General features: G+C 44.7%; 1 non-coding gene across 1 annotated transcript; it reads left to right on the forward strand.

Annotated features, from left to right (window-relative positions):
* The first annotated feature begins 10479 nt into the window (after nt 1–10479).
* Nucleotides 10480–10552, forward strand: TRNAK-UUU. Its single transcript has one exon. It is a non-coding gene; the product is annotated as a tRNA-Lys (tRNA).
* Nucleotides 10553–12261: the final 1709 nt, after the last annotated feature.

A 12261-nucleotide genomic window follows, 5' to 3' on the forward strand; every position in this document is an offset into this window, starting at 1 on the left:
AAAAATTGCTTTCATCGCATTTCCTCAATTATTTTGGGGCCATTGCTACTTTGACTAATCTTTTTCTTCTCAAAATCCTCTCATTTGGCTTCCATTATACTGAACTATTCTAGTTCTCCCACATTTTTTACCGTATTTTGGAGTATAGCTCTTCTGCTCCTGGCTGTCAGTTTCCTTTAAGACTCAGGTCTTTACCATTAGCTCTTTCTCACTTTCTTAATTCCCATTCCTCTCAGCTCTTGGTCTAGACCTTCCATTAGCACCTCAACCTAAGGCCACCTTCCTTCTATGAGTCTCAGTGTCCTAGTCCATGAAATGAGAAGTTTAGACTGAATGGTCTTATACTATTCCTCTCAATTAAACCACGTGTCCTCTCACAAACTGAGTCTCCTTCCTGATGACCCCGATTCTACTGAAACCTCAAACAGAGAGCATCAATGTTCATGTACATTTACTTTTCTCACTAACCAACAAATTAAGGAACAGAGCTCTTTTTTTTACATTAGGATCCGAATGTACAGATCCTTTTTCTTTTACATTAGGATCCTTTATCTGGAGTCCTAGGTGAGTTTTCTACTCATTCATATTTTCAAAATAAAGAACACAACAGTGGGAGGAAACCTCAGGTCAGAGCATACATCTCAGCAGGCAAATTACAGATCTGTAACTTAATCAATCCATCTGAAACAACTTAAGCAATAAGACTATGTTTATACATTTATTTATTACCCTTCTGGTCTGTTTATTGCCCAAGGAGTAGCTGATTTACTCAACTCCAGTCTTTGAAAGATTTAATTCTTTCCTAATGAGTGACAAATCTCATCCCAATGGATCCTTTCTGCAACCAACTCTTCCTCAAGCCAATAATCCTCTAACTTCCTCCTTTATAACTTTTAAGTGAGTCTTTTCTGGAACCTTTCCATGGCCTACTACATTTGCCTGAACCTGAATTCCATCAACCCCCTTTTTACACACTGGAAATGTTGACAACCAGTATTGTTTTCCTGGTCTTACAATTATTAATAACTCAATAAACCATGCTAATCATGAAATCAGCAAGTATAAATTACAGATTTTTTACTGAATAACTATCACTCCCCCTTTTTTTAATTTACAGGGAGGGAAAAGAGCATATTTGGCATTTAGTTTCAGAATGAGGAGGTAAATTTTTTCAAAATCATAATCAGATTCAAATTATGAGTCATTGAGGGCTCATTAATTCTCTCAACCCTTCTCCTTCATTCTCTGTGTCAATCAGCCCCCTAGGTCTGGTGACCTTCCCTTCAAACCGTTTCTTTCTGCACCCATTCCTTTCCATTCTCAGGGCATCTACAGGGATCTTTGGCACAGTTCCTTTAACTCATTTCCTTGTCCCTAGTCTCTTCCTGGGCTCACCCTGCAGACCCCAGGCAGAGTGACCTTCCTTAGACACGGCCCGCCTAATGTTCCAACCTCAGTCCAGCATCTTCACTACTTGGCTTCTCAGAGTACCCAGGACTGAGTCCTGTCTCTTCCCCTGGCTATAGTAGGAACAGAGTTAGTGAAATGGTAGGAAAAGCATGAGCTTGGAACCAGACAAATGAGGTAGTGATTCCTGCTCTACCATGATTATCCTGGGATACTTAACCAAAGAGCCCTGTGATTCTGGAATACTTAACCTCTTGGAGTCTCAGGTTTCTATTAAATGGAAATAATGATATACAGTTCTCAGCATTTGGGGAATAATGAAAAGGAATGATATATGTAAAATGTTTAGTGAGCCGTGCTTCTAAAGCTCTAGTTGGAGCACAACCAGTAGAAGCTCCCACTACCTGCCTTCCCAAGCCCTCATCCTGACACTGAATACAGGTCTGCCTTGTGCCCCTCTCCAGATGGTTCAAGTAGGTCCACTCCTCTCTGCAGATAGATAAAGACCTTTTGAAGGTAGGGGCCATGATTCGTATTTCTTTGAAATCCTCAAGAGGGCACACTCTGGGAGCTCAATAAATATTCATGGAATCAAAAAGAAGGCTGCAGGTGTGGCATCATTATGTTGGGGGAGGGAGGGCTGTGTTTTGGGAGCATCCCATCTCGGCAGTGTTTTTCTGAGGCTGATATTACAGGAAAGTTTCCACTTCGGTAGTATCACTGATCAGTCCGGGTAGCAGAGGCATGGGGTTGGGCTGCGAGGCAGAGAAACAGCCTGGAAGCAAGCATTCATCCATATATGCCCTGTCATCGTTTGCCTGATTTCAGGTCTCTTCTCTGAGTGGAGTTCCCTGGATGAGCCCCATCTCTTTCTCCTCCTTCCCTTCCACTTCTCACCAAGATCCTGGCAGGGCGTGTTGAACATAATTTGGGAAGAAGAGCCTGTGTTGTACAGCATGGTACATAATTAATAGGATCCCTGGGGTAACAGGACTCCTCCTAGTAGTGCCTGGTAGCTCAGCTGGTAAAGAATCTGCCTGCAATGCAGGAGACTCCAGCTCAATTCCTGGGTCAGGAAGATCCGCTGGAGAAGGGATAGTCTACCCGCTCCAGTATTCTTGGCCTTCCCTGGTGGCTCAGCTGGTAAAGAATCAGCCTGCAGTGTGGGAGATCTGAGTTCAATCCCTGGGCTGGGAAGATCCCCTGGAGAAGAGAACTGCTATTGACACCAGTATTCTGGCCTGAAGAAGTCCATGGGGTAGCAAAGAGTTGGACACGACTGAGTGACTTCCCTTGGGAAAGCAGAGACCCATTTTATTTGTGACTCATGTGCCTGTTTTTCAGAACATTGTGTGGTAGCATCAAAAGATTCTATAAACTGTTGATCAGGGCAATGGTTCTAAACTCTGCTCTCACCAGATAGCTGCCTTCAAATCCATTCCTGCTAGTGACTGTGTCAAGACACGGTTTAGGAAAGATGGTCCACTCAGGAAAATGCATCCATGTCACAAAGTTCAATAGAAGAAACTTAAAGAGAGGTTGTTTGTAATTGTTTAGTCACTAAGTCATGTCTGACTCTTTGTGACCCCCATGTTTGTAGCACACCAGGCTTCCCCCATCCTTCACCATCTCCTGAAGTTTGCTCATCAGTACTATATACTGTAGGAAGTTAAAGGATCATACAGGAGGGTGAAGGAAGCTCTAGGAAGTGCTTACCAACCCTGGGCTGCAGAGAGAGGGAGGGTGTGGTGTCACCTTATCCCAGGGGCAAGACCATCCTGTGGATAGAGGAGTTGGAACTAAGATAGAGCTGCCAGTGGTGTCCAGGGTCACAGAAGAGATGCAGACTCTCCTGCTCAGACTAGCAACCGGGCCTCCCGAATTCTCTTGGTCTTCAGTCTCCTGACAGTGCCTCTCACTCACTCAGAAGCCAGAGAACAAAGGAGCCTGGGACACGTCATTCTCAGGGGTTGACCCCTGTGGTGCAGAGCCAAGCAGGGGAAAAGCACTGGACGATAAATATGACTACCCTCATCATCTCCACCAACCCCCATGGCCACTTCCAATAAGCAATTTTTAAAAATACCTTCTGTGTAATTTTATCTTTAATATAAGTCTGCTAGCTCCTTCTTCCAATCAAGATGTCACCCTCAAACTTCTCCATGGAAGTCCTAAAGCTGGGGCCTTCCCTACCATCTCCAGCCTTGCTCTACTGGCCTGTAAAGTAAGAAGGGTAATGAGACTTCAAAATTCTCTTATTTCATTTACTCCCCAGAACACTTCAGGCTCAACTGTCCCAACATGACTCTGGCAAAACCTCAGCACTCAGTTTCCATGTGAAGCTGGACTTGGCCAATAATTTTCATGTGACTCTTGAAGGTCACAGAAGTTGGAGGTTTTCAATTATGAGAAGGCTGGATGCGAGAACAGCAGGGAGCTGCCAGGAAATGACAAGTGGTCGGCACAGTCTTTTTAGGCTGGGGCACGTTCCAGCTGCAGTGATAAATGTTCTCGGCCTCCTTCGGTTGGCACCAACCTGTCAGCCCTTGATAAAGAGCTCACCAAACACTGTGCTAATACGAACAAGAATAAATGGGGTAGGATTTCAGCTCCATTTGAAACACACTGTCTGGGAGTAATCTGAACAGGCAAGGTGAGCAGACAGGTCCTGAAGGACAGGAGTCTCCTGTGTGTCCTTTCTGCTGGCTATAGTGAGTTTCCCCTCCTGTCCACTCAATTCCCTAAAGTAATCAGCCCTGGTTATCGCAGCAAGAAGGGACTCCTTGGGAGATAAATGACAAGAAGACCTGTGAATATGCTATCCTCAAACCTGCTTCCCAGGTGGCACTAATGGTAAAGAACCCGCCTGCCAATGCAGGAGACATAACTGATGTAGGTTTGATTCCTGGGTCGGGATGACCCCTGGAGAAGGGCATGCCTACCCACTCCAGTATTCTTGCCTGGAGAATCCTTTGGCGAGGTACAGTCCATGGGGTCATACAGTCAGTCGTAGGCGACTTAGCACGCGTGCAAACCCAGAGCAGACACCAGGGGGCGCCTTGGCCGGAAACGGACAGAAGGCCTTGCAAGCCTTTGAGAGATTTTGGGCGTGTTTCTGAAAACAAAGTGAAAATGAAAGTCGCACCCGACTCTTTGCGACCCCATATAGTCCATGGAATTTTCCAGGCCAGAATACTGGTGTGGGTAGCTGTTCCCTTCTCCAGGGATTTTCCCAGCGCAGGGTCTCCCACACTGCAGGCAAATTCTGTACCAGCTGAGTCACAAGGGAAGCCCCAGAATACTGGGGTGGATAGCCTATCCCTTCTCCAGGGGATCTTCCCCACCCGGGAATTGAACCGGGGTCTCCTACATTGCAGGCGTATTCTTTACCAACTGAGCTATCCGGGAAGCCCTGTTCTGAAAACAAAGAAGCCATCAAGTGCTTGTGAAGAGGAGAGTTATGGGATTATAGTAGTCTTTTCTTTTTTTTTATTTATTTATTTATTTTTTTTGGTCATACATTGATATGAATCAGCCATAGATTTACACGTATTCCCCATCCATTATAGTAGTCTTTTCAAAGAAGCCCTGGGGCACCAGGCTGCTGGGTGGAGGTGGAGAAGGCAAAGATGGAAGGACCCTTAGGAAGGCTGTTCAGAAGTCCAGCCAAATGATGAGGTAACCCATGTCAGGGTAGGACCGGACTGTGGGTAGATGAAGAAAACATCTGCTGTGAGGAGACTGCTGGAAGTTTAGGACAGCTGAGCACTATGGAACAGTGGTTTCCAGATAACTCACAAGTTTGGAGGTCCATAACTGTATTGACTGAACAGAAATGGGAGAGAATGTGGTTTTTGTTTGTTTGTTTTTTTTTATGCTGGGTGCTAGACTTATTGGGTTTAGATGGACAGCGAGATTCATAAATAGATATTCACACCAGGCATTGGACCATGGGGTAAGAGGACAGGACTACAGCAAAAGATTTACTCATCTTAGAGGAGATGGATGAGGCTGTGAGACTCCGTGGACTTCAGCCCACCAAGCTCCTCTATCCATGGGATTCTCCAGGCAAGAATACTGCAGTGGGGTGCCATTTCCTGTTCCAAGGGATCCTCCTGACCCAGGGATTGAAACTGCATCTTTGGCGTCTCCTGCATTATAGGCAGATTCTTTACCACTGTGCCACCTAGGAAGCCCTCTTAATGAAGAGATAATAGAAATAGAAAAATAAAGCCAGCCTGGTACCCATCAAAGAATAAGAAGGATTTCCATGTTATGTGGTTCCCAAATTGATAACTTCAGTCTCCCCAACTCTCTGGAGGTCATTTTTCCACCCACCAGTCTCTTCTCTTTTGCTGTTTGCCCCACAATATGAGCCACACCAATACTATAGATGTGTATTATTGCTTCCAGGGGAGGCCTCGGAGGGTGAGACATTGCATTTGGGCCTCCGAGGATTAACAAGGGGATTCTTCTTGCAGCAAGCTGCCTATCTGACCAGGTGATTGAAGGAAGGGCGAAGTCAGCTTCCTGAGAAACCTCAAAGTAAAATGGACATCCTAAGTGTGACCTGACCTGACCTCCTGCCATTCTCCCCGGGTGTGTGTGTGGGGGGGTGCAGTCCAGATGCCAGCCGGCACCAGGACGACAGCCCACTTCCTCCCCTTCTTCAGGAGAAATGTTGTGGATCACATCTCTGAGTAATCTGAGATTTCAAGAGCAAGACGGAGAGGATTTTAATCTTCAGGGAAAAGAAAAAATCAAACAGATTAAAACTCAAATCCCTCTAGAGGGAACCACATATCAAGGGGATCAAACAGCACCTGAGCCTCAAGGACACTGTTGTGCTCAGGTCAGGTAAGGACCTGCTCAAAAAGCTAATGTGGTTTGATATATCTCTTTTGGGTGGTTTTGGTTTTATCCCTGAGTGGATCATGGTGTGGGTTTAGGAATGGGAGTCACCCTAAGATTTGATGGAAGAAAGGAAGCCAGCACAAAGCAATCTGGAGGTAACCTTTTCTGGTCTGGCTTCTCTCAGTTTTCCAGGAAAAGCCTTCCCATTCATTCCTTTCTGTCTGATAGGCAAATTCCTACTCATCATTTAGTACCCCTCTCTGAATCCAGAATGGTTGGGTTCAAATCTAAGCTCTGTTTGTTTATGTGTTCAACTCTCAAGCCAGATTCAGCCCTTAAAAGGAAAGCGCTATATCCCGTTTTCATTTGAACCCTCTGGACCCAGCACAGTACCTGGCACCAGGGGGGTTCTCAACAAACATGTGATGAATGAGTAACTGGGAGGCTAAGAGCATCAACTCTGGAACCAATCTGCCTGGGTTTGAATCCTGGTCCTACTGTGTTTTGATTGTGACACAAGGCAAGCTTCTTGACCTCTCTGTGACTCAATTTCTTCATCTGTAAAAAGGGATAATAATAGCACTTATCTCATAGGGCAGATGTGAGGATGAAGTCGGTTTCATATATACATAATATTTAGAAGAGTGATTGGCACAGGGAAGGTCCTCAGTAAACACTAGCTATCTTTGCTATCAGCACTTTCACTGGCCCCTCAGATGAATTATTAGCTGCTTTTTAAAAATTTTTAATTGTTTATTTTATTATTTATTTATCTAGCTGCTCCAACTTTTAGCTGCAGCATGTGAGATCTAGGTTCCTCACCAGGGGTCAAACCCAGGCCCCCTGCATTGGGAGCTCAGAGTCTTAGCCACTGGACAACCAGAGAAGTCCTAGCTGGCCTTTTTTTTTTTTTTTTAAAGAGCTGCACATTAAACATAATGGGTTGGTTAATAATTTCTCTTCAATGCCATGGTTTGTGAGGATTTTATGTTTAGATGACTTAATAATCACACAAACAAATTATAATTCAGGATTTCCTACATACTTTGGTGCAAACACAAAATAAGAGCTAAATTGGCTCATTTATCTCTGCTCCAAGAAGGCCCCGTGGTCATGAAGGGAACCACTCACCAAGAAGTGCCACCAAAAAGAAATTTGTTTTTGAACCACAGTGATTGGACTATTTTTCAACCTCTGTTTCAGGTGATACATTTTTACTTTGTTTTAAGAAAGAAAAGGAGGAGGTTTCAAGGGGGAAAAGTGTAGGAAGTGGCAGAAGGCAAACATTACAAGATGTATGGGGAGTGAATGCCCATGAGAACAGAGGGGTGAGCCACCAGATCCGGTTCAAGGCCAGGTCACCACCAGCAGCAGCCTCCACTGCTGTGACTTTGTCAAGGTGACAAGGAAAGCTCATTTAGCCCAGAATACAGTAACCCGGCTGGTCACCTGTGCCATGCTGCCAGCTGTGCCCATTCATACAGGCATCTCAAAGTCAGGGACCAAGACTTTAACTTCTTTGTCTTCTGTAGAAATAATGATAATAGCTGTCATTTACGGAGTATTTGGGATTCCTTGGTGGCTCAGACGGTAAAGCATCTGCTTGCAATGCGGGAGACCCAGGTTTGATTCCTGGGTCAGGAAGATCCCCTGGAGAAGGAGATGGCAACCCACTCCAGTTATTCCTGCCTGGAAAATCCCATGGACAGAGGAGTGAAAAGTCTTTCACTTTTTATGGAGTATTTAGGAAGTGCCAAATATGCTAAACACTGAACATAGACTGACTTCTTTTCTCTTCACAAAACCCTGTGAGGCAGAGTCCCAGCCCTGTTTTACAGATGCATCAGTGAAAACACAAGAGATTTGCCCTTGGACACACAGCTAATCAGGCTTTGAACTCAGAGAATGTGACCATAGTTCTCTTGTGCTTACACATGACACTCGCTGCTTTGTAGGATGGACTCTACAGCAGCAGCCTCTTAAAAATTGCTTCATTTGCTGGATGAATGAATGAATGAATGAGGTTGCTGTAAGATAGAATCTAGAACTCATCCTTAGAATCTCCCCCACTGGCTCTGGTCTCCATGAATAGATAGAGACCTGTGGTAGGTAGATCTCTCCTTTTCCAGGCTTTATTTTAGATGATTAAAGCAATACCAGATGGTACTAGTGGTAAAGACCCTGCTTGCCAATGCAGGAGACATAAGAGACACAGGTTCGATCCCTGGGTGGGGAAGATCCCCTGAAGCAGGGAATGGCAGTCCACTCCAGAGCATCCCCATGGACAGAGGAGCCTGGCAGGCTACAGTCCATAGGGTCTCAAAGAGTTGGACACGACTAAAATGACTCACCTTGCCCCAAAACAATACTTTGGACTGTGGGTCTGCCCTGGAATCTACCCCTGGCTGAATACACTAGTACAGGGATGGTGGCCTATAATGCCAGATTATGCCTGCTGGCCTGTCCTCTGGGATTTTTATAATGACATCAGTTTTAGATTGAGAATCCACATAGCAGTAATGGAATCGTTCAAATTGAAGGTTCCTGAATTTCTCAAAAATGAGGCAGAGTCCCAGCCCTGTTTTACGGATGTATCAGTGAAAACACAGAAATTTGCCCTTGGACACACAGGTAATCAGTCTTTGAACTCAGAGAATGTGACCCTAGTGCTCTTGTGACACTCGCTGCGATGGACCAGATAGCCTGTGTGTCACCATTTTTGAGAAAACCAAGCCAGGCTCCTCTGTTCATAGATTTCTCCAAGCAAGAATACTGGAATGGGTTGCCATTTCCTACTCCAGGGGATGTTCCTGACGCAGGGATCGAACCTGTGTGTCTTGCATTGGCAGGTGGATTCATTTTACCACTGCGCCACCTGGGAAGCCCTTTGAGAAAGCCACAGAATCCTAAACCTGCTCTGAGAGACTGTATTTCTCCTTTGCTCTCTGGGAACAACAATGGCTTTCAAATTATTTCAAGCTTACCTTCAAAGACATAATCATGGACAGTCTGTGGGGGCCAAATAGAAAGCAGGTCATTAGGACCCAGAAGCCCCGGCTAGAGCCAGCTACCCTGACAGATAGCCTGATGACAAGAAAAGCCATAGGATTCCTGATGAAAAATGAGGACTCACCCCGGTTCCCCTGCCTCCTGCATCATCAGCCACCAAGCTGCGCATGGCTCTGTGCCAGGGGTGTCCCACTCCCCTCCCCCAGCCTACAAATAATAAGCATTTGGTCCATCCACCATGATGGGGAGGGGTGGGCAAGCCCTCGTGCTGGAAATTCACTAGCTGAAGAATCACAGCTTTGTATCAGCTCCATCTCCCAGGGCTGTGCAGATCTGCTCCTGATTACATTCCAGCAGCTGGGCACAATCTCTTTCCTCACCACTGCAAATGATTTGGGAGGGAAATAAACAATGGAATTTGCCATATTAATATTCTCTGCACCCTGCAGGATGCGGGGTGCATACTAAGCAATGTTGAAAGCTCATCCACCAGAATCTGGAGGCGAACGTGGGTTCCAAGGGGTGAGAAGGAGCTGGTCTAAAAGAGAAAGCCCCTCAGCTCACTTTTATTCTATTTTCTGAAACTGGCTGGAGAGGTGGGCTGGTCATTCCAGCTGGGGTCTGGCAGTGACTGAGTCCTCAGATTGGGATAGGAGTCAGCAGCCCAGTGCCACAGAGGAAGAAGGCCCTTTCAAGCTTTTTGAAAACCTTAGTAATAATAAGATTGGCTATTTATTAAATACCCACTATGAATCTGTGTTAAATCATTCACAATTATTATTTAATTTTAAAGTTATATAAATTACAAAATATCCATGCTCATTATTTTAAAAGTAATATAGATGGACAAAATGAAAAAATAAATCCCTTGTAATCCCATCTCCCAAAGATAATCAGCATTAACGTTTGGCGTGTATATCAAACAGCAAGGAGGTGTAGATATTATGCATGAGGTCAAATATCTAGATAAAAAGTCACTACACTGGTAGCAATCTGAACTCCAGTTCTTTCACTTGATGAATGTTTATTGAGAACATAAAGTCTGTTCTGAAAATCAGGATTACAGATCCTTAAGGAATAAGGCAGACAAGATTTTTGTTTCCATGAACAAAATCTAGTGGGAGAACCAATCAATTCACAAACAAATGATCACTGAAAATGGCAAGTGCCACAAAGAAAAGAAAAATGAGACACCTTCACATTGTTAGAGCCTGGGTAGCTCAGTTGGTAGAGCATCAGACTTTTAATCTGAGGGCCCAGGGTTCAAGTCCCTGTCCAGGCACTAAGTTCCTATATTTTCTTGGGCCAGAGAATACTAAACTTGGGCTTCCCTCATGGCTCAGAGGGTAAAGAATCCACCTGCAATGCAGGAGACACAGGTTCCATCCCTGGGCCAGGAAGAGCCTCTGGAGGAGGAAATGGCAACCCACTTCTATATTCTTGCCTGAAAAATCCCATGGACAGAGGAGCCTGGTGGGCTACAGTCCAAAGGGTTACAGAAGGTCAGGCATGACTGAGCACCTTCCAAATGGGGAAGGTAATAACTTGGAATAGGCCAAAGAATGATTTTTTGCAGAAATAATATTTCAATTGTTTAAAGAAACATTTAAATTGTACTTATTATGTCACGGTTTGTTTTTTTTTAAGCAAATGCTAATGCACTTAGACCTCCAAAAATCCTATGATGTAGGTGTTATTATCACACCTATCACAGATGGGGAAACTGGGGCACAGAGAGGCTGAGTACCTTTTCCAGGGTCACACAGCTAGAAAGTGGTGAAGCCCAAGATATATAGATCCAAGCAGGTTGGCTCTAAAGTCATGCTTGTGACCATTCCCCTTCACTGCTTCTGTTTGAACTGAGATCCGAATAATAAGGCTTTGTCCATGCAAAGATCTGGAGAGAGTACTCAAACAGAATGGACAGTGGGGAAAAAAACAAAGAAGTAGAAATTGTGCTTGGCATGACTGAGTATCAGAGAGAATGTCAAGCTAGATTACGCAGGGCCTTATAGCCCAGAGGAAACCTTTTGGGTTTTATCTCAACAGTAATAGGAAGAAATTAGATATTTTCGTCAGAGAAGTAACTTGATCATGTTTGCATTTTAAAGGGATTCCTTTGCCTGTTGGACAGAGATCGGAATTTAGGGGTTGCAAATCAGAGTAGACGCATGGACCTGGAAAGTGTTCAACCTAAAGGTGAAAGTAGCTTGCAGAAGGATAATAGCCCAGGAAATGGAGAGAAAGAGAAAAATTTGGCCAATTTAAAGTTATACTTTCCCCCTTTAAATCTCACTCACTGCCTTAGAGAAAAGCATTTTGGAAAAAGTTCCTTGCCAAGCAAAGGAAGGCCTCCTTATGGGGTTGCATCAGAGACATAAGAATGATAGGGGCTGGTCCTTTATAAATTACGAGCTGGAATCAATGCAAGAGTTTGTCACAAAGGTACAGGAAATAATACCTAACACCAAGTGAATAGCTAAAGTGTTCCAGGTGCCATTCCAAGTTTTTTCCATATACTAACTTATCAACTCCTCATAATAATCCTATGAGAAATGTGTTGTCATTCATCCCACTTTACAGACAGGTTAAGTCAAACCTACTCAAGGCCACAAAGCTGGTAAATGGCAGAGCTGAGTTTTCAACCCAGGCAGGTTGAATTAGAGACCATGGCTGTTAGCCACAACACTGACCTGCTTTTGAGAGATATCCACTAATCCAGCCCACAGGCCTAGGGAGCTACCAGATGGCAGATGGGCGTGCACACAGCAACAGCAGCAAGGGCCTTCCATTATTTTCTAAGAATGGTTTGGGCATTAAAAAAAGAAAATGTACAGACGGTCCTTCTTTCCATGCTGGATTTTACATAAACCCCATTCATGCGACCACAGTCCAGGCCACCAGTTGCTCATCCAGGAAGGAGAGGGAGCAACACATGAGGCCAACTGCATATCAGGGCTTTAATGCTGGGTACCAGGCCTGGTTCCAAGT

This window comes from Cervus elaphus, chromosome 20 (genome assembly GCF_910594005.1).
Source record: "Cervus elaphus chromosome 20, mCerEla1.1, whole genome shotgun sequence".
Taxonomy (NCBI): Eukaryota; Metazoa; Chordata; class Mammalia; order Artiodactyla; family Cervidae; genus Cervus; species Cervus elaphus.